The 22,616-nt window shown below is 39.0% G+C and overlaps 1 pseudogene; it reads right to left on the reverse strand.

Moving 5' to 3' along the window:
• Positions 1-214: 214 nt before the first annotated feature.
• The window catches only part of LOC139713275 (kinase suppressor of Ras 2-like), a 97,248-nt pseudogene continuing 74,846 nt past the window's right edge, over positions 215-22,616 (reverse strand).

Genomic DNA, 22,616 nt, shown 5'->3' on the forward strand with positions numbered 1-22,616 from the left:
AAGGAGACCTGCTCAACACCTAGATCACGCAGAATTGCCAATTTGTCTTACTCTCTTAACTTGAACAGTTCATAACATTTTTTGTATGTCTGATTTTTTCACCAAATTTTTACTGATCTACATCCCTGATTTTTCTATTGTCATACAAAGCAACATACTACTATGATGGAATCTCCCTTTAATGAAATGAAGATTAGTCTCTAGGTCATCTCACCCAAAGGCGTAGATGTCAGACTTCTCTGTGAAGGGAAGCTCCATGTCAGCGTTGCCGTCGTTGCTGATTCCCAGAGATGTGATGAGCTCCGGAGCGAGGTAACATAACCAGCCGTCTGGGATCAGTAGCGTGTCCTTTTGCCTGGGTGTGGGATTGCAAGAGGCTTGGTTTTAATCAGCAATATCGGTGATATATGATGCTTTCACCCCGCAATAGTGTTGACTTTTGTCAGTAATACCATTCATGCCAAAGCCATCACAAGTTGCCATCACACATGGCAGGCTAAGACAAATGCATGCCAAAAGGCAATGCCACGATAATTTAAATGCAAAATCTGCTCTGTGCATGCTTTCTCACTCTGACAACTTGCACCAAGGAAGTAACCACACTGTGCCAGCTCTACTTCAGAGCACACAGTAATGGACAATTACTCTAGCAGCCTGCAAAGACCCTATCCAGCGATTGCTGGCAATTGGAGACAGTTTAGTGGGACGACGACAGCCGTGCTATCCTTTGGGGAAATTAGAGATGTCACTATGACGACTGATATTTTAGTATTTGACCTTGAGCAAGTGTGCCCAAAAGTTGATAGGCACAACTTTGTCCACTCATACATACATATGCCAAGTTTCGTTTGGATACCTCAAATAGTTGGTAAGTTACGTCATCAATCAATTTTGAATACGGATGGACGGACAGAGGGACGGACGGACAGACAGACAACCTGAAAACATAATGCCTTCAGCACCACTTCGTGGCTGAGGCATAAAAGAGCCCCCAAAACTCAATGACCTCACAGAGCTTGAGGAGGTCAACTTACGTCTTCTGCTTGGACAGTCTGCCGATGCTGAAGAGAGCGAAGTCCGTGATGACCACCTTGCCGTTCTCGATGAAGATGTTCTTCGACTTCAGGTCCTTGTGAGTTATATGCTTAGCGTGGAGATACCCCATACCCTGTGGCACAGAGATGGGAGACAACACAATTGAAGTAATGACATTGGTTTGACTTGTCATGAGTTTAAAGGCAGAAGTTTGTCTTTAACACTGGTCTGAGTAATCGTCAAGCCCTCTCTCTTCGCTCTCCTTACTCTCGCTTCTGGTTCACAGTCCTTTTCAGGACTCTCACATTTTCAAGAAAGAATACTTCTACTCTAACTCACTCTCTTTCTCGCTTCTTCCTCATCAATTATCTATGATCTCCTCTCCTTCCAACAGTCCTTTTCAGGACTACCAAATGGTGAACCGCAAACCAAATATCCATTATTGACACCACCATGCAAACATCCTTCTTCAAAGATCACCTGAGTAATTGTTGTTTTGAATTACTGGTCATGCAATCCTTATTCATTTGACATTGCATGAAACAGTAGATATTAAACAATAAGACTTTAATAATAAAGACTATGACCATTGCTAGGTTGTGTTTGGCTGAAGTACTTTTGTCACGACAGATTCTTGGTCACTCTTCATATCTATATCAGTATGGGACCATCAAACTTCAGCCCACTCATATTTTCAGTCATGGCAATACCTTCTGGTTCTTTCAATAGTCAAAGGTACAGTACTTGATATAAGAATACATACATCCAGTATGCAGACATTGATTGGTTGATTGACTGATGACTGGATGTAGAGTCATCCAACCAGCTACACCTATGCACTGAAACATTTGCTGTCCCTGTCTGCTGCAAGTTGATTATCACATCACTGAACACACACATATCTTCTTCTTTTTTTTTCATTATTTTTCGCTCAAAAGCATCAGCAGCCCCAATGATAAAGGCATACAGTGCCTGTAAATGTCCCAACAAAGTCTTGTGGTACGGAATATTTATAGAGAAAAGGATGAATGAGGAACTCCTTGGGTCTTACCTGAGCTATTTGCGTCGCTATCTGTATTGTTCGGTTAATGTTGAATCGGTCTTTCCGCAAGTGTTATATGCGTGTACAGCGTCTGTCCTTTGCAAAGACTGAGAGCAAACAAACAAACAAGCAAAAAAATGAAACAAAACAATAGAATACAGAGTATGATGCATGATTGTATGCAAAACATGACTGGGTCATTGGTGGGTAATAAGAGAAAAAACAAATCTGAAAAAAAAAAAGAAGAAGAAAAGTCCAAAATTTCTGTGCTATCTTTATCATTCCCTCACCACGCATCTTGCCCACACAGGATATAATTGAAGTGATAGTTCAAGAAATAATGAGACTTCCAAAGAACTCTCATTAAAAAAACAAGAACAAACAAAGAAAAGAGAAAGAAGCTGAATGCTACAGCTTGCAGGAGTTAGGGAGAGCCAGGAAAAGAAAGGAAACCAAAGAGGAAGAGATACAAGGCAGAGGAGGAAGACAAGGAAAAGGCAAAGTAGGAAGTTGTTCATGGCCAGAGATGACTCGAGAGATACCCAACACTGCAGAGAAGATATTGAGAAACTTGGAGATTTGAAAGTGTGTTAATGTTTCATGTTCACATTGACTGGACTTGCTTCGAAACATAAAACAGAATGGCAGAGGAGGGAACAAAATCACACCACAAACAACAAAGTTATGAAGTCTTAAATGCTTTACATTATTTTACAAAACAGTGATATTAGCTGGAATCCAATCTCAAAATCAAATGACACAGTGGCATCATAGCCTCAACAAGTCTCCAACTGACCAACAAACTAATCTGAATCAAATCTCCCTCCTTTTTTTTTTTTTTTTTGGGGGGGGGGGGGGGAGGGACAAGAAACGAAAAAAGAAAATCTGACATCCTTCACATCGATTGTTTGCTGTGTTGCAATAGTCTAGCAATGATGCCTTTTTAAGGGGGAAGATTTGTAGCTGCAAAGGCCTGTACTAAAAACATGATTTTTGCGATTTTTAAAATTTGTGTGAGTGTGAGCATTAATGAATGGGAAAGTGGAGAGTTGATTTAAAGGCGGCTTGATGATATCAACTTAGATAATTTGCACTAAAGTTACCTTGAGCCTGGTGTGAAATTGTACTTTAGAAGGACAGAGTTGCATTGAAGAGAAGCTAATCCTCTGCCCTTCACTCCTTTAAGGGACAACTCCCTCAGAAAAAAAAAATGATGAACTATAAGAGAGAGAGACCATTTTCTTTTCTTTTTTCATTCATATTTTCATTCCCCCTGAGAGTTGTGAGCTCTTGCCTCCTTTTGATGGAGCAGAATACACTTTGACGTCTCATGGTCTCCAAAACTATGTGAAAGAGGAGAAGGAGGAGGAGGAGGAGGAGGAAGAGGAGGAGGAGGAGGAGGAAGAGGAGGAGGAGGAAGAAGAGGAGGAGGAGGAGGAGGAGGAGGAGGAGGAGGAGGAGGAGGAGGAGGAGGAGGAGGAGGAGGTGGAGGAGGAGGAAGAGGAGGAAGAGGAGGAGGAGGAGGAGGAGGAGGAGGAGGAGGAGGAGGAGGAGGAGGAGGAGGAGGAGGAGAAGGATGAGGATGAGGAGGAGGAGGAAGAGGAGGAGGAGATACTCACCTAGTTACAATGGCAAGATGAGGCGGTCTCATACAGGCTCCCATAAACAGCACCACAAAGTCGTGCCTCGTTTTCCTGAATATTGAAACCTGCAGCAGTTTCCAAGAGGGATGACAACATCAGCTTAGGTGGATGACGTAAGTCAGATAAAGCATTACTCGTCTCTTTTGACTACATGCTTTACTCTAGCAAAGGCAGACATTCATACTACTGCTATGACAAGCCCATATTACAGAAGGTGTCAAACTTTGAACAATGTTGTAGCAATCTACAATATCAACATGACAACTTACATGAATATCATAGACTGTAAGACATAATAATCTGCAACATTGAACTAAATACAAAAATCTTTGCAATTTGTATCTCCTACGAGCACAAACACAAAAAATTACTCTCATGATGGTTAGCTTAAGTGGGGGGAAAAAAACCCTCATTTCACAACCTGCCTGACCATTCTGTCAAATATTACTGCTTGGCAAACACTGGGCACTATAATCTAAATTCACATATATTGTATGTAAGGTTTAGGGTAGTGCAGCCAATATGCAGTCTAATGCCAATACCGCCATTGCTTACTACTAAGCAATATATGAACCCCTGAGGTTTGACGAGAAATACAAAATTTGTAAACCCTACATGCGCAAAGTAATGAAAAGAATGTCCTGCCTGTCTTAGCATATTTTCACTGAAATGCTTTTAACCTTTGTTCTCTACATTGTTTCATGTAATTGACTGAAAAAAAAGGCATATAAATGTACACCCCACCAAAACAACAATCAAACATACAGTGTATATAAAAAGATGACATAACAGAACAGATCATTTTGTGAAAATATTTAGGGCATCTCTTTCAACTCCCGAAGAGTAAATCAATGGCAGCATTCGCCAGTTTTCTGTCTATCGTCATGGCAACCACTCTTGCCCCTCCTCCATTCTCACCTCTCGTTTGAACGCCTGTAGCTGCTCCTCATCGTCGGTGTCAATATCGATCATTTTGATTGCAACGTCCCCGTGCCATTTACCCCTGTATCCATGGCAATAAAAACCATACATAGTAAACAAACATTCATAGATGACCAAAATCAAAATCAATACTACTAATATCATATCAAGGTAGCTGGTGTAATCAGAGGTTTACTCTTTCAAGCATTTGCACACTGGTATTTTGATTGTTTACCTTACAGTTTCTTATACTGTAAAAGTGGTTTCTTTCGCGTACAGAAACTTTCGCGGCTTCCATCGGTGCCGCCTTTTTCGCGTGTGTTTAAATTCGTGGTTGGTAATGATAGCGTTGTAACAAACGACGAGTTCAAAACTTTTTCGCGTGATGTTAAATTCGCGATTCAACCTCAAAGCGCGAAAAGCGCGAAAATAAAACCATCGCGAAAGAAACCACTTTTACAGTACCCTTCAAGCATTACACATTGTTCGACATTTTGTGTGCACTACTGTATACGCCATATATTTCGCGAGTCTAAATTTTCGCGAATCGGGAATTCCTGATGATTTTGCGAGTGGTTTAATTCACGATCATGGAGTCCTGTACAGAACGGAGAAGTGTACACGCGTACATCACATTCACATCAGGATCAGAGTCACTATTTTCGCGTGTCTTTAATTCTCGAATAGCACCTGACTCGTGAAATTCGCAAAAAATAAAAACCTCGCGAAATATTTGGCATATACAGTATGCCATTTGTCGAATACAGATTCAAATGCTGCTCTTTCTGCCTCTACGACATGCAGAAGGAATAAACAAGACGAATCCTAGCTTGGGGTGGCCTAGCATCTCCAGAAGGGAGAACAAAAAGAGGAGCAGCAAAAGTTTGCTATCAAGGAATGTAACTTTTCATATACTACACCCCAACTCTGAAATCTATGTGAAAGGACTATAATCACAATACATAAAAACCATTCAGGACACATTCCATCAAGATTTGCCATTCATGCTATGGTTGACTCAAATTGAACTGAATTGAATTGAATCAATAACTGGGCTCCACTGCGTAAGATTGCGTTAACTTTAAACTGATGGTAACTCTGCAATCAATGGTAACTACCGCAGCAGCAACAATAATCCATTGTCAATCGAAACATAGAAATTCCCGATGGTTACCATTAATTGTAAAGTTACCATAGTCTTATGCAAGTGGGCCCTGGGTATCATTCTTCCCCCTCCTTTCATTCAAAACATGGCTGCCTTCCATCTCATGGAAGCATTTTACTACAACCTACACAGCAACATCTATTATCATCTATATAGGACATTTTAGCGGCGCATTAAAGACACATATTGTTGTCCGCTCAATTTTTACCATTCAATATCAGAGCATATTGAACGAAAGGCATAGGCCAACGTATTAATTCCCCATAGGCTACTGTTGTTGCTTGCCGTTCTAAATCAGATCGTATTCAATTCTGTCTCGATTGTTGCGCGAGCGCTTGCTGAATGCACAAACGCTTGCTACTAGTGCGCGTCATTTTGTTACAATTCACAAGCGCGCAACCATCTTGCTAGTTGTTTGTTTCATACGCAGTTTTAGGGGCTTCTCCTTTCAGCGCTGGAATGTGACTGCCGAGTCAACTTCAAAGACGAGTAGAAGCCCGGTATTTTTGTGCAGTTTATTCTTGCTCTACTTGATTATATAGATCATAATAATTATACTGGATGGCCTTGATTCATGGAATACCAGGGAATATTGCACTCGTTAGGGTCAACATTGCATTCATCTTCGATTCGTGCAATATTAGCCAAAACTCGTGCAATATTCCCTGGTATCCCATTCACAGCCATCCAATATAATATAAATATCCAATATCCAATATCCAATATTCCACATCCCATATTCCATATCCAATATCCAATATCCACGCTTCACATGGATTTTGTTGACTGATAATGTTGTATGAGGCAGCTTAAAGACATTACCCCTCTCGCCGCACCAGCCTTCAGAATTACAATCTTTGAATATAGACCCCTGATATCAAAGCCAAGTACCCTGAACTCACTTGTGCACTGATCCAAACCGACCTGTCCCTATTAGGTCCAGGATTACCAGCTGCTCAAATGGAATGTCCCACTCTGATAACAATTTTTGCTGAAAATGGTAAAGGAAAAAGAAGAGCAAAAGATGTGAATAATAATAATAATAATGATAATAATAATATTAATAATAATAATAGTAACAATACTACTACTACTACTACTAATAATAATAATGATAATAATAATGACGATGATGATAACAACAACAACAACAACATAGGTAAAGAGTTCTCTAAACACATCCAAAAGTTGTATTTACCTGTGACAGTTTCAACGACGGGCTGTCATCTTTTTCAAACGATGGCTAATTGGATTGGACTAAAAGAACCCCACAACATGAACAGGGATGGGGGTGCATACCAACTGTCTGATATTTACGATGGCGCTATCACTCGGATGTCACACCTGGGTGATTGCTGATTGGAGCCAAATCATCAATTGCCAATTAGCCATTGTTTGAAAAAGATGACAGCTCGTCGTCGAAACTGTCACAGGTAAACACAAGTTTTGGGTGTGTTTAGAGAACTCTTTACCTATGTTTATCAGCCATCCTTAAGAACTTATTTCTCAATTAATAACAACAACAGTAATATGTGACCCTGCACCTCAAAACAAACAAAAAGTCGCCAGACATGAATTTTTAGTTAAGACCATATTCTCAAAGAGCAGACTTTAAGCTTTAAAATGATGTATAACTCAAATCAAATGGACTCTCCTAACCTATCTAAATATTGGAAAGAAAGCACAAACTCAGGAAAAGTGTGAACTGAGAAAAGAGGCTCTGAAGTACAGAGTCTATTCAAGCGCTTAATCTTTACCAAACCGTGCTGGCTGTGCGATGAATGTGACAAAAGACAGGAAGTAAACCACCAGAGTAACAACAATGAAGGGATTATCAGATTAAACTGAAATTAAGCATGCCTCATTAACACATTCTGTCCATAATTAATGCCACATTTCAAAGCAGTAGCACTGTTCTTTCAAAAGTTATTAGAGTTGAAAGTGAAGAGTGTGGACAAGGTTTTTCAGAAATGAAAAAGGGATTCTAAAGACACACCTAATCACACTATTCTACCAAAAATGTTCGAGATAAACTGCTAAAAAAGCACACTTTCCTGCCCGTTTGATGATACCAAATTTTAGCATAATGTAAAAGAAGACCCGCTCTTTCAGAAAATATAAAAAAAGTCAAGTTCGGCAAGGTTGACCCACTTCACTTATTTTCAGTCCTCACGCAAAATCAGTGTGTGCGACTTTATGTTCGTTTTGAGGTGCACGGTCACATATGTACATATCCCCGATCAAGAAAGACTTTGGGTTCTTTTAAACAGCCTAGGTCTCTAATGACTTTTCAACAGATATAGAAAAGAGATCCTTCTTATAAGACATATAAAATAGAAGTGCAAAAAACAAAGAAAAGGAAAGCATTGATCTGATTGAATTGTTTTGAATTATGGTTTATTTTATGAAGCTTCTATGAAGGAAAACACACATTGCCATTCTCTCATCCACAGGACTTCCATATCGTGTCCTATCAGAGGGACAGCATGTTTTGCCCCAGAATAGTGAGGACAGTATGATAACAACCTGACATGGCTCAGCTGGCTTAAAGAGGAAATCCAGTTCAAATATTAGTTCGTCTGATCAAAAAAGAGTAACATTTTACGAGTTCAATGGTAAAAATTTGACTGAAATCGGATGAAAAATAGGGAAGTTATGAAATTTTGAAGATTTGATAATTTCTCCAAAACAGTTCTTGTACAGTGGGTATGAATGTGCAAATGAGTGAGCTAACCATGTCATACCCTCACAATTTTCCATTGATCGTGTACAAAAAAATGATGAAAATTCAATGTTTCTGTCATTGACGTCTGAAACATGACATTATTCCTAGTTGAATAACTTCAGAATAGTGATCAGTTAGATATACCAAGTTTTGAGCCTTGGGCATAATTGCATTTGAATGAAAAACTGAAAATTTCAAAATTTTATGTACAAACAATATGGTAAGTTGTGAGGGAATGACATGCTCACTTTGCCATTTGCATATTCATATTGACTGTTCAAGAACTGTTTCCCCCCAAAATAGCAAAACTTCAAAATGTCGCAACTTCCTTATTTTTCATCCGATTTCGAATGAATTTATACCGTTGAACTCGTAATTTTTTACTTGTTCTTATCAGATTAACTTATATTTGGACTGGATTTCCCCCTTAACCGGGCCTCGAATCTGGGACCCTCTTGATTGACATGTCAAAGACAGGCTGGGCAATCTCACTGCCCACTGAGGCTGAACGGGAAGCCCCCATCTCTCACACCACGAGATGGTCTGTGCACTGTATGAGAGTCACGGTGCAGAATGCAATCCCACAACTCAGAAGCACATGTGAGTTACTTACACTATATTTTCTTGTTGCTACTGTACTCGGCTCCGGGTCGGAGACCTCATCAACAGGCTCTACCTGCTCTGGCAGTGTCCGCTCTGAGTCTGTAAATGGCTGTAGTGATAAAATGAAAGAAGATTTAACACTTATAGGCATAATTTACCATTTGCAGATGAAACAAAAACCCAGCATTAATGCTTCAAAATGTGAGTTAGAGATAGAAACAACCAATATAAAAATTTCAACCAGTATAATCGATGTTAAGTATCATTGAATATACAAAATGTGAACAAAAGTTATAATAAAAATGTTTCCTGACTAAACCGTCTACAGTTATGGTTTAATGAGAAAAATAGTGATATCTCCTTATAATTTAGGCTATATTGCAAAAATTTCATATGGTGGGGTGTTTTGTGATGCAACTGACCTACACATATGCATCAAAAGTGATATCTTAAACATTTTTTAAATCACTGCTCCCAATGGTAAACAAGACCTTTAACATACTAATACACAAACAAAAGTACACATACTTTTAGGTGCACCCAACACATATAACATGTAGTCAAGGACAGTAATCCATCAATACTTTGAGATGAAAAATGTGAAGTACTGTTGCAATTTGCTTTGCACTTATACACCATATTTGTTTGATTGCAATTTCTTTGTATGAGATACTATTCATACAATATTCTTGATTTCACATGTTTGATCTGACATTTCACTGGTATTACTAATACAATTGGGGAAAATCATCATTTTAGAATGCTGGAGACCAATGGATACAATTAAAGACCACTGGAGACCACTGGAGATCACTAGAGACTACTGAAGACCAATGGAGACCGCTAGAGACCAATGGAGACCACTACAGATGACTTGAGACCACTGGAGACCACTACAAACCACTTCAGACCACTGGAGACCACTAAAGACCACTGGAGATGGCTAGACACTACTAGACACCACTGGAGACCACCAGAGACTTCTTGAGACCACTAGAGACTCCTGGAGACCACTGAAGACCTTGGATACCACTAGAGACCACTACAGATCAATGGAAACCACTGGAGATCACTTTACACCAATAAAGACCACTACAGAGCACTACAGACCAATAAAGACCAATAGAGAAGACTGCTGGAGACCAATGGAGACCACTTCAGACCAATGGGGACCACTGGAGACCACTACAGACCAGTGGAGACCACTGGAAATCACTTCAATTAAGTAGAAACCAATAGGGACTACTAGAGACCACTGGAGATTCACCACTGGAGACTACTGGAGACCAATGGATACCACTAAAATCCACTGGAGACCACTGGAGATGACTAGAGGCAACTGGAGACCAATGGAGACTACAAGAGACAATTGGGACTGCTGAAGACCATGACAGACCACTGGAGACCAATAGAGACTCATAGAAGTCACTTGGAGACCACTGGGGATGGCCGGAGACCACTGGAGACCAATGGACACTACTAGAGACCACTAAAGACCGCTGGACACCCTGAGGGACCACTGGAAACTACTGGAGACCACTGGACACCAATGGTTTCTCATTAAAATCACTGTAAAATAGCAAACATCAATCTTTGATGGTCCAAACCTGTCAACAGCAGCCACCCAAGGGAGACGAAAAAGTTGCCGTTTCAGACATGTGGCCACTATAGACAGGTTCTTTGACATGGCTTTTCTCTGGGGGGGGGGGGGGGCATTGTTTTCAGTGGCCGTATGGATATGGCAGGTGGCTGCTATAGATAGGTGGTCGCTAAGGCAGGTTTGACTGTATACTTTTTGAACATGTAGGGTGGATACTCACATCATGATTATCATGGGAGTCGATGGTGATGGTGCGATCACTGCTGGTAGATCTGACATTCTCACTGCAGGGTAGAAACAAAGCAAAAATTAGAGTTTGCTTTGGATTACCGTCATCTTCATTCATACATGTACAAGTTTTCAATTCAATTCAATAGCTTATTTATTTCCATCCAAGAAGAAAAAAGAAAACATGATTCAAAGCGATACAAGCTGTCAATTTGACTTTCATTCATCTGATAAGTTTTAAAGTTTATTCCATTCCTTAGCTGCTGGTCAAAATCAACATTTGAATTTGAGGGCTGCATGCATACTACAGTTAAACATTAACAAGTATAGGTTCTACCCTTTACAGTATTTGCAGTTTTACAGTATTTTCTCCTCTATGTTGCAATCTTTCTCCCATTTTTTCTCCCTCTTCCCTCTCTTTCTTTCTCTCTCTTCCACTCACTTCTTGTCGAGGATGTCGTCGGGGACGTCGGGCGGGAACTTGAACTGGGACGTGCTGGTGCTCACCCGCGGCGACGGCTGGGCGGGGCTGGGCGGAGAGATGCTGGACGACGAGTTTGTGGTGAAGGGGGCGGGGCTGGAAGGGGTGGAGGAGGTTGTCGACGAGGGGTTCGAACTGGAGTCCCCCGTCGACGATGCCACAGTCGCTTGCATCTCATTATTTCGAGCTGCCCAACAAAGGTAAGAAGGATATTACTGAGTACAAGACAATCAATAGCACATCAACAACATTCCGTTCTGCACATAAGGGCTGAAAATAGAACATGATGCATGATGGTACATGACATATTGCAAACTCAACCATTTCTGTCTCCTCACTATAGAAACTTTAACCATAAAATTCAGCAACATGAAATGACACATTTACAAGGAAAGAAAAATATTCAATGGCTCTAGGATAAAGCCCAGCAGAACAGTGGCATTTTACATCCAAATCCTGAAAAATTCAAAAGTCGTCTTGTGACAGGGAGATGTAACATGCATTTAGCATATCATTGCTTGGGTGGACAAGACCTTATATCTCAAATTTTGGTGAAAGTCACTTTCTTGGATCAATTGTCAGATTATCAGTCAAGTGATGTCCTGTCCAAATTCTAGCTGTCTTATCTCAGAAGCAAAGTCACCATGACATGTCAAAGGAAAGGCAATCCCATTTGTTACATGTGCTTTGGTTGCCATGTTCTTTTGCTCTTCTGAACACTTGACAGTTTGGGGGGTATGAGGTTTTGTCATCCCAACAGCCATATGAGTATTTTTTTTTAATCTCCTTTTATTGGAAAAATATATTCATGAATGATTTGTCAGAGATAAAGTTCTGCTAAGCCATTTTATTTCTAGATATATATTTAGTGTTACTTCAGGTATATTTTTATCCAGAAACATCAGAAAGTTTCAACATGCTGCATACATAAGACTGCAAAGGACAATCACAGAAGAGAAAAGGCTTAGAAGTGTCAGTTATCAGTTGCTGTCAGAGGTTAGTTAGCATGCATCCCAAAAGGCAAAGACATTGTATTATGCAAACTGGAGAGAATTCTACATAAGCTAGTTGGAGTGATAATGTCACAGCAAACCAAATATTGAAAACAACACTCTTTGGAAACAGAGATTGAAAATCCTACATGGGTTATTTATTCACCTGAGCATACTATAAAAATATATTTTGATACCTGGAATTCAATTTGCACACTTTAATCATTGCTATGCCAGGCAAGCCTTGGACAAGTTTTACGCTTCATCAAGAAAAACGTTTGTCGCCATGACATGCTTGATGCATGAAACTTGCATTTATAAGGAAACTACATGTATTCTGTGACGGAATGGAACAGCTTGAAGATTTGGGGAGAAATATAATGTAGGGTAAGTTATAAGGAAACATGTCAACACATGGGGGATGTCCTTTGGTTCAAATAATAACTTTCTGTTTTAATCTGTTAGTACAGTAAGTAGGAAGATTCAGCCAGTCCCAATTCTGAATAGATATGATGGTGTATCTCTGGTAGGAGTTGGTAGTGTTATAAGGATTAATGCCACTTTTGTAATTACAGCACCAGCAGTATAATAATAATAATAATAATAATAATAATAATAATAGTGGCCTCTTATAAAGCGCTGAAAGTCCATCAATGATGATGCTCATGGCGCTCTTACATATGAAATATGAAATAATAAACAGAAAATTTGCCGACACCACTGGATCACTAAAACTGAGGGGGATAGTACAGCTGTATCTTAACTGTGAGACTAGCAAACTAAAAAGAGCAAAAATATTTTGTTTGATGCAGCAGTGGTAACAATCATTTGTCTGACTACGATGAGAGTGATGTTTGTGGGGCGCCACAGTAATTGATGCATGACAGCCCGAGTGAGAAAAGGGCGGTAACCCAAGGAAATGGTAGACAGTGCAACAGGTGGTGGTAGGCAGTTATCGAAAAGGACCAGCTGCTGACGGAAGTGCAAAGAATTCATCTCCTACCTGTGAGTGTGTGTGTGTGTGTGATTGTGTGAGTGCAATATGCACAAAAATGCACACACTTAGCAGTTTGACACCCTAACCTTATTTCACACACACACACACACACACACACACACACACACACACACAATCAATAACTTTGCTTTAAAAAAAATTAAAACAACATTTGCACATTGTCTGCTCATTTAAACCCCCCCCCCCCCCCCCCCCCCCCCCCCACAGACCATGCAAAGGAACATCTGGTAATTTTCAATGTCAATATTATTCAGATGGTTAAAACTTGCAGGCAGCATGTTATTTTGCTAAAATACTATATATACTATATATATATATATATACTCTCAGCAAAAAAAGTAAGTTCCCCCCTAACATTTTTGGATATATCTCAAAAAGTATTTTACGGATGTTCATAATTCGAACGGGAATGGACAGGGAGTTTCATTACTCATAACATGAATGGCATATCATTGCCACCAGATATCATTATAAATATATTGGTGTAAAAAAATCACATTTTATGTCAAAATGCATGGGAAAAAAAGTTGCACTATAGGCCATAGGAAGCATATTGTATACATGTCCTATGTAAGTTAGCAAATGATCTTTTTAAATTGTGTAATTCTCAGGAATTTCTTCAGGTACAATGTGCTTCCCTATTAAACAGATGTTATGCATACTTTTTTAACAATAGGCCTTCACAATATGAAAATATTGGTAGAAGCCATGTGATTTGTAATTCCAATCTAGGTTGATCACATTAATGTGCCTGTGGGCATTTTGCATCATGCCCTCAAGTTGTAGATCAGTTTGCTGAGGGAAATGGAATCGAACGTATGGAGTGGCCTACAAGATCCCCTGACTGTAATCCAGTAGAGAATCTTTGGGATATCATGAAGTGGAGAGTGAGCAAGAAATTGAAAGACGACATTTTACTGCAAGAATTTCAGCGCATCTTGCAGAGAGCATGCGCCAACATTGAGCAGCGCCAAGTACAAACTTTAGTTGACAGTATGAGGAGGAGATGGCAGCTGGTCACTGCGGATGGTGGACATAATTATCAATTATCAAATGCTTCACTGTATGCTCATGAAAGAAAGAGATAGAGAAATATGCAATAACCCATGTTTAAATGTTCAGAATCATGAGTGATTGTTTGATTATTTGTGTAAAAGTCATTGCAAATCACTAAAGTGCAACTTTTGTTTCCATGCATTTTGACATAAAATGAATTTTTTCACACCAATAATGATATCTGGTGGCAATGGTTTGCCACTCATGTTATGAGTAATACAATTCTTTATCCATTTCCGTTTGAATTATAAAAATCGGTTGAATACTTTTTGAGATATATCCACAAATGCTAGGGGGGAACTTACTTTTTTTGCTGAGTGTGTATATATATATATATATATACTGTATATATATTTTTTTTTCCTTTCTTTTTTTTCAGACAACCATGGAACTACCTCTTGTGGCACATATTAAGCACTGCTCTGGTCTTCAGTTGTTTCCCTCATGAAATGGATGTTGGTAACCATTCTATTTTTCTCTCTGAAATGCTGACATCAAATGTGTCCTGTTGTCATTCCAAGAGAATTTTATTTAAGGTGAAGAAGAATTTTCCATAAAAGAGAAGGCTAAGATATTTCACTGAATGCTTTAATTACAATAAATAAGATACAGCAGATTGGTATATTGGAAGGCAATATCCTTCCCCATTCACTACCAGTCTCAGTCACTTAGCTTTGAGGTCAATTGATAATATACTTTGTCCCATTACTTATTCCACAAGCAAACCACATCAACAGTTAGATCTCAGATCATAAGCTTCAGGCTTTGAAGATTCCCCCCCCCCCCCCAGGAATTTATTGTGCTGGTGATAGAGCATTAAAATCCGATAGTCTACTCTATAGCACTGCAAAACATGCCTCACAAAGACAGAGAACTTTGGAATTCAAAACAACCTCAACTTTAAAATCCAGACAGGAGGTAGTTCGTAAATCATACTTCACATTTGTGACAGAAATATACGTTAATGTTTTCTTGCAAAATCACCTATTTTGCATTCATTCATCTTAAATACCTCAGACCTCTATGTGACTTTAATATACTTCATGTTGTGCCTGGTTTTTGCTTGAATTTTAGTCCAGTTGTTGCCATGGTTTCACTCTGATTATTTCAAATCCTCTTCACTTCCGAGTATAGCCTCCTTTATGACATCAAGGGATTTTCTTCTGTTACTGTCATTCTAGTGTTGTTTAGAATATATTTGCATGACTCTTCAAATCTGTCTGTAAATACACAGGCCAAGAAAAAAAGCAAAGCCATTTGATTATGCAATATTAAGCCAAGAAACTCAAAGAAAATGTGGCAGGTAAAAAAACATCAGTTAATGAAAACATTTCGTAAATCTCCCCTGAAACTGGAGAAAATATTGTGCAGTGAATATGATGAAATGGTTTCACAGACACATAAACAAACAGACAGACAGAAATAACGTCATGCTACGTCCCTTAAAGATTTTATGATGACTGACGGCTACTGTAAAAGTGGAAATTTTTGTGCATCTCGCGCAACAGACGCTAGCGCGAAAATGAAAGCACGCAAATATTTTTGCATGCCATATGTTCCAATAGTTAATGTCCCGATTCTGCGGAATGAAAAACACACAAAATCCATCCTACCCAGCCGAGCGCGAAAAATTACTCGCGTGAAAATATCCACTTTTACAGTATATGATTAAAGGTTCTCATGAATGTCTTAAATCTCTAAAGTGACAGTTCTTGCAAAAAGCCACTTTTGCCAAGTTTCTCTCACAAAAACTACTGCCAGGACTGACTTGCCTCATCACCTTATAGACAAGTGAGAAACAGAATGGCAGAATGAGCTCTATGATAATGCTGATCTACGTCAGAGAGACACAAATGTGTATGTACGGGATGCGAAAATCAAAAAGTATGCATGCTCCACAAACAGTGTCATGTATGAGGTCAACTCGAGCTTGGCGAGAGCGAGTGTGAACCAAACAAAAATAAACAAACAAACATGATGCGAACAGAAGATTAATCCCTTGAGGTGAGAGGAAGAAAGGCCTTAAAAATCATTACACTGCAGACATTAAGCCCTTTCAGCTCTTAATGGATGACACACACTTTGGCCTGACCCAGGCTGCTAAAACCTTCTCTCGTCTGAGAGAGTCAATAGTACACCTGTTGACACGTTTAAACGACCTTGAATATTTCATACCACCACTCTTTTGGTGTGGCTGTTATAATTGTTCTTTCCTATCGGCAAAATGTCTACCTCACTAGTCTGCAGCAGCATGCAGCAAGCAATAGGCAGTGAACTGTGACCTGGTTATTTCCAGGCTCAACTATGGTGTGAAAAGAAAACAGATGCCACCATTGGCATTTTTATTGGGTTTTTTTTTTCTTTTCTTTCTCTCTTTTTCTCCAACACAAAAGGATGGTAGTTAACACATACTCTTTTTGTTCTGCGCCAATGAGAGACGGCCATCCCATTGAAAATGGACCAGATGATGGAATGATTTAAGAGGTATGCAATCACCGCTGACACTGAATGAACACACACACACACACACACACACACACACACACACACACACAAACAAACATATACACAGCCACCTCTCCTGTGTCACAGAAAGAAACATGTCAGCGTCCGATCAATGAAACTGTTGCAAGGCTCAGTCTCTGGAATGTACTGTTCTTTTTAGGCATCACACTTTCTGTTAATCTGATGACATGGGTATAACGTCAGGAACGAAAAACGAAAAGTGATCTTATGGGGGGCTATGTTCTCTCAGCTAATGCAGTGACAACACATCATATCACAATTCTTTGGAGTCCTTGCTGCGGAGAAAAAAACTAAAATCTGTGGGCTGCCTTTGTTTTCTAAGAGTCCATTGATGATCACTAAGCAAATGATTTATCTTATTCTTCCCCTGGTTGTTAAACAGACCAGAAGATAATGATTAAACATTTAAATTAGGTCAGGACATTTCATCAGCACATTCCAAGTTTATTAATTAATTAATTAATTAATTAATTAATTAATTAATTAACTTATTTATGTATTCATTTATGTATTCATTTATATATTTATTTATTTATTTATTTATTTTTCATTTATTCATCTATTCATTTATTCATTTATTTATTTACTATTTTATTCATTTATTTATCTATTGTTTTATTTATTTATCTATCTGTCTATCTATCTATCTATTTATCCATCCATCCATCTATCTATCTATCTATTTTCTTTTTGCTCAAGCTGTCATGATGATATACATTGCAAAATGTTGATAAATTTCAAGACTTTTCATTTCCCCACCTAAACAGTATGCCAACTGAATTTTTTCGAGGTAGACATTGAGTTACTAACTTTAAAGGGACAGTTTGTAAAACAACAGCTAAACTTGGTCTTCCAACCTCAACCCATTGCAGATGCACTTTGCAGTGCAAGTATTGAGGTACATGCCTTGCATTTTGTGCTGCCACTGTCATGTTTGTTTGTAAACACACACAGCAAAAACACTACCAAATCAAGACTGTCTCTCAGTAGTAAGGCAACACGAGGCATCACTTTTAATATCAAGGTGCAATTTTGTGAATATCTCTGTAAAACTGAACTCCATAAAATCACCATCACTGCAATGTGTAAGAACAAGGGCCTACCTACTACCAATCCCCCCCCCCCTCCCCAAAATGAAGGGGAAAGCATAGTGACAGTTCTCAGGTTGCAGACAGATGCTATGTCACATTTAGAATGGAAATCTGAATAAATGCCACTGCATTGTTACATATCAACAGTAGCTGGAGGAAAAAAAAATATGATAGATAAGAAAGAGAACAAAAAGGAAAGAGGGAAAAAATGACAAAAAGGAAGGAAGAACAAAAAGAAAAAGGAAAGAAAAAGAAATAAGAACCTTTGCAACAAGAATAAATTGTATTGGATTGTCAGGATTGCCAGTGTCATAGCTTTTTTTTAATCAAAAAGCCACATGTAAACTAGTAAGCAGAAGCCAGAAAGGGGTTAATGTTCATGCAATGCATGCAGTCACAGGCATCTACAGTATGTCTCAAAAAAAAAATTACAACGGATTTTCGCATCGATAACACCCGATATGATTAGACTGTCTAAATGCTACTTCAGGGTTGTGAAATATAACATCTTAGCTCTATTTTGCAGAAAACCCCCATTCAATTTGGTTAAGCAGTCACAGAGAAATGTGGATTATTGTAAAGCATGTCATGAGTCTGATTCTTCCAAGCTTAGCTCTTGGATGCTCTTGAATGTGTGAACACAATAGACAGAACTTGGAGGGAAGAGATTCCTGACATGCTCTACAAAATTCCTCATTTCTCTTTGACTACTGAAGCAAATCAAATGGGGTTTTCTGTAAGATGTGGGCAAAGAGCCATAGTTTCATACCCTAAAATTGTATTTGGACTGATTCACTATTTTTTAAGTTATCGTAGCGGAGGGTAATGTTGTAATTCTTTTTGGGACACACGGTATACGGTGGTGAAGGAAGAAGTCTATTGCCAGTGCTACGGCTACATGCTACCGATGCTGGAATGGTATTTGGTTTTGCATAATTCAAGAGTGCTGGTAGTGAATAGTAGTAACTCCAACGCTTCTCTCTACCTTGTTTATGTGGCATTATGGGTGATGAGGAGAAACCTGTTTGACGAAGGGGGAACGACAAAAAAAAAAAAGCAACATTGAACGAGCAAATTACCATAGCGACAATAGCGACAATTCTACAAAAAATGTAAACGTAAATTATACAAGACAAAAGCAATACGTCCAGATTAAAGCCCGTGAAAACTTGTGACAAATAACTGCTGAATCTAGAGAAAATGTATCACCAACAGTTGTGTTTGCAGTAAAGAGTATTTTGTTTCTTTCATGATTGCAAAGATCAGCCATCGTAAACAACAGTATGATATTATACAAGATCAGTTGGCCAACATGTATACATTCATGCCAATTTGCCTGTGCTTGGGTATATGGCTAATTTGAAGAAAAAAAAAGCTCTTTTGTTCGAACTAAATTCTGGTAATTCAGCACTTTGAGTAATTTGACAATCAACATACATAACATAGTGTATGAGTTACAAAAAATTCAGAGCTTCTCAAAATTTTTTCCAATGTATTTATTGTCTAATGCAGAATTATTTTCGGAAATTTTTTGTAATTTTGTAATATACTTTATGAAATGAAAAAAAACCCACAGAAATCAAATCAATTTGAATCAATTGGTCGAGAACAAGTAAACATGCAGATTTGTCTTCCAGTTCGTCATGTCACCAAGCTTGCCATGGCCTTTAATATCACATTACATTGGATCTGCAAAGCCCAGATGCTATCCTCGCAGGGCTAAGCGGAGGGACTGATCTGTGACATCAAACTATACAAATGCTCCAAATCTAGGAAAGCACATGTGACTTGCATAACCCGTTGTCTTCATTTTGTTTTCTTTGTAGAAAAGAAACAGCTGATTTTTTTTTCTTTTTGAATTTCTTGTTCTTTGCTTGTTTGGTTGGTCTTTGTTTTTGTTTTGTTTTGTTTTTTTCTGAGGGAGAGAGGTTGTGGGGGATTGGAACTACAGAAAACATTACTTATCCAAAAACAAAAACAAACAAGTATCAAGGGGATCAAAGCATTCATGAAAAGTTTTTCAACAATTTAGATTGTGAATTGCAGATAAATCAACTTAAGAAAACACACTAAGGACAGGTAAAAATATTCCACAGGCTTTAATTATGCAAGTCAATATACTGTATCTATGCCTAATTACAGCCTGCAGCAATTAACCAACTCATTCATACATGCATATATGGGAAAGGTATCAACCAAAACAATACATCTTTTCATTACAAAGTCTAAATTCTTGAATTCTCACAGACTAAATGCACAATAGTCTCTAATTACTTTTAGATTGAATGTGCAAAATCATAAGCACTTTGGGAGTATGTTACTTGTAAAAGACTCTGTCTATTCAGAAGCGATGGTGCCACAGCTACCTCTAACATCTTGCCGTACTTCAATCACTGCCACAGACTGCTACCATCTAGTCTACTCTGTACACAATGCAAGCGTTAATCTTGGCGTGTTGCTCGACACATCGGCTTGACCAACATAATTTGCATCGCAAAGCAGCTGCCCCGCCCCCAGTGCAACATGTTGGCCCGGACGGAGAGCGCCATCTCTTGGGCAACGACACTGAACGTGGTCATGTGATGCAACGACATGCAATGACGACCGTCGACCCTTCGAAACAGACTGCGCCTTCTTTTACATCAAGCTGACTGGGGGAGCCCCAATTTCATACAACACTACAGCAACAACTACCACTTGGCTTGCCATCAACTGCTATGACAACTTCGGATCAGCTTTTTCAGCATTTGATTATGAATTTGTTGCAATGCTTGCAGCCACTGTTGTAAACCTTCAGGCATCTGACTAGAATGACATGAAGGTTATGGGATATCTAGGCAAATGTTTTGACTAGATTAAAAAGTACATTTTAAAGAAACTATGATTATCTTGAAGGTCTGGATGACGGATAAAACTGTCTATCAAATGCAAAATAAGTATGATACCACCTGTTTTGACATACCCTGTCTTCTCAATCAAAGCCAAAGAAGTGAGCTTGAAAAAATACTACACGACAGGGTCTCGTCTTATACAGGGACAAGCAATCGCAGCTGAGTTATGGTGATAACAGTTGCCATAGCATCAAATCAAACCCTCACAGCTGATTGACTATTGGCCAATTGCTGCCATGGTAGTCATAGTGACTACTGCCAGGCATGGTAGTCATAGTGACTACAGCATGTACTAGAGATGGGATCTGCATTCAACTGACAAGGAGATTTTTTTTTTGGTTGGGGGGGGGGGGGGGGTTGGGGAGGAGGAAGGGCATGTGATAAGGTGCTTTAATTGTGATTGTAGCTACTTGCTCCTGCCTTGGAAAAGTAAAGCCCGCCCTCACTCACCGCTTTCAATTCTCTCTTTGAAGACCTCTTCATACCTACGAGGCAGACCACATGAGGGAACCTTCTCGGCCTGAAATCTGCACTGGTTGTGACATTGATACCTGTGATGAAAGAATGTGAAGGAGAGCGAGAGAAAAATGAAATCAAAGCTAGACTTAGAAGATAAGCCAAGACTGACAAATGAGGTGATCCATCCAATTCGTGATTGGGGGATTTGGACATGTAATTTTTTGAGATGTTCATCAAACAACAGATTTGACATGTAATCTTAATTTGTACATCAACCACAGCATATCATAAATGACTGCCATAGAGATAACATTCAAAGGACCAATGTTAAATTTTACAAGGTTTACTGCAATGGACTTTTTTTCACAGTGATGTAATCATCAAATTTAAATGAAATTGTTGATGTTAATTGGCACGGCCAAGATGGCAACTGATCACAGAGGTAATTTCTTTAAAATGATTCATCCGATATTGTCTTTAAATGTAAAATATGAGAGCAATATGCTTTGTAGTTTATACAAGGCAAGTGCCATAATGTGTCTCGCCAATTCGCGTACAATTTCTTGTACGCAAATGGGATATAACGGATAAAAAAAAGAGATATAACAGATAAAAAGAGATACAAAAGGGTAAAAATTTATGGCAAAAAAAAAAGTGCCATAAAACCTTAACATTGGGCCCTTAAAGTTTGTTGACCCCTGCCTGTGACCTTTGACCTTGTGGTAACCATCCACTCCCCAAGGGACATCTACCATCCAAGTTTAGTCACAAATGGAGTTATGGATCAAAAGTTATGACCCATAATAGAAACGTGCCATAAAAACTTAACATTGGGCTCTTAAAGTTCGTTGACCCCTGCTTGTGACCTTTGACCTTGTGGTGACCATCCACTTCCCAAGGGACATCTACTGTCCAAGTTTAGTCACAAATGGAGTTATGGATCAAAAGTTATATGACCCATAATAGAAACGCGCCATAAAAACTTAACATTGGGCTCTAAAAGTTTGTTGACCCCTGCTTGTGACCTTTGACCTTCAGGTGATCATCCACTCCCCAAGGGACATCTACCATCCAAGCTTAGTCACAAATGGAGTTATGGATCAAAAGTTATGACCCATAATAGAAACGCGCCATAAAAAC

The sequence above is a fragment of the Diadema antillarum genome, unplaced genomic scaffold (assembly GCF_040938485.1).
Source record: "Diadema antillarum isolate AM-2024a unplaced genomic scaffold, OU_Dant_1.0 seq00001939_RagTag, whole genome shotgun sequence".
In the NCBI taxonomy this organism is placed as follows: Eukaryota; Metazoa; Echinodermata; class Echinoidea; order Diadematoida; family Diadematidae; genus Diadema; species Diadema antillarum.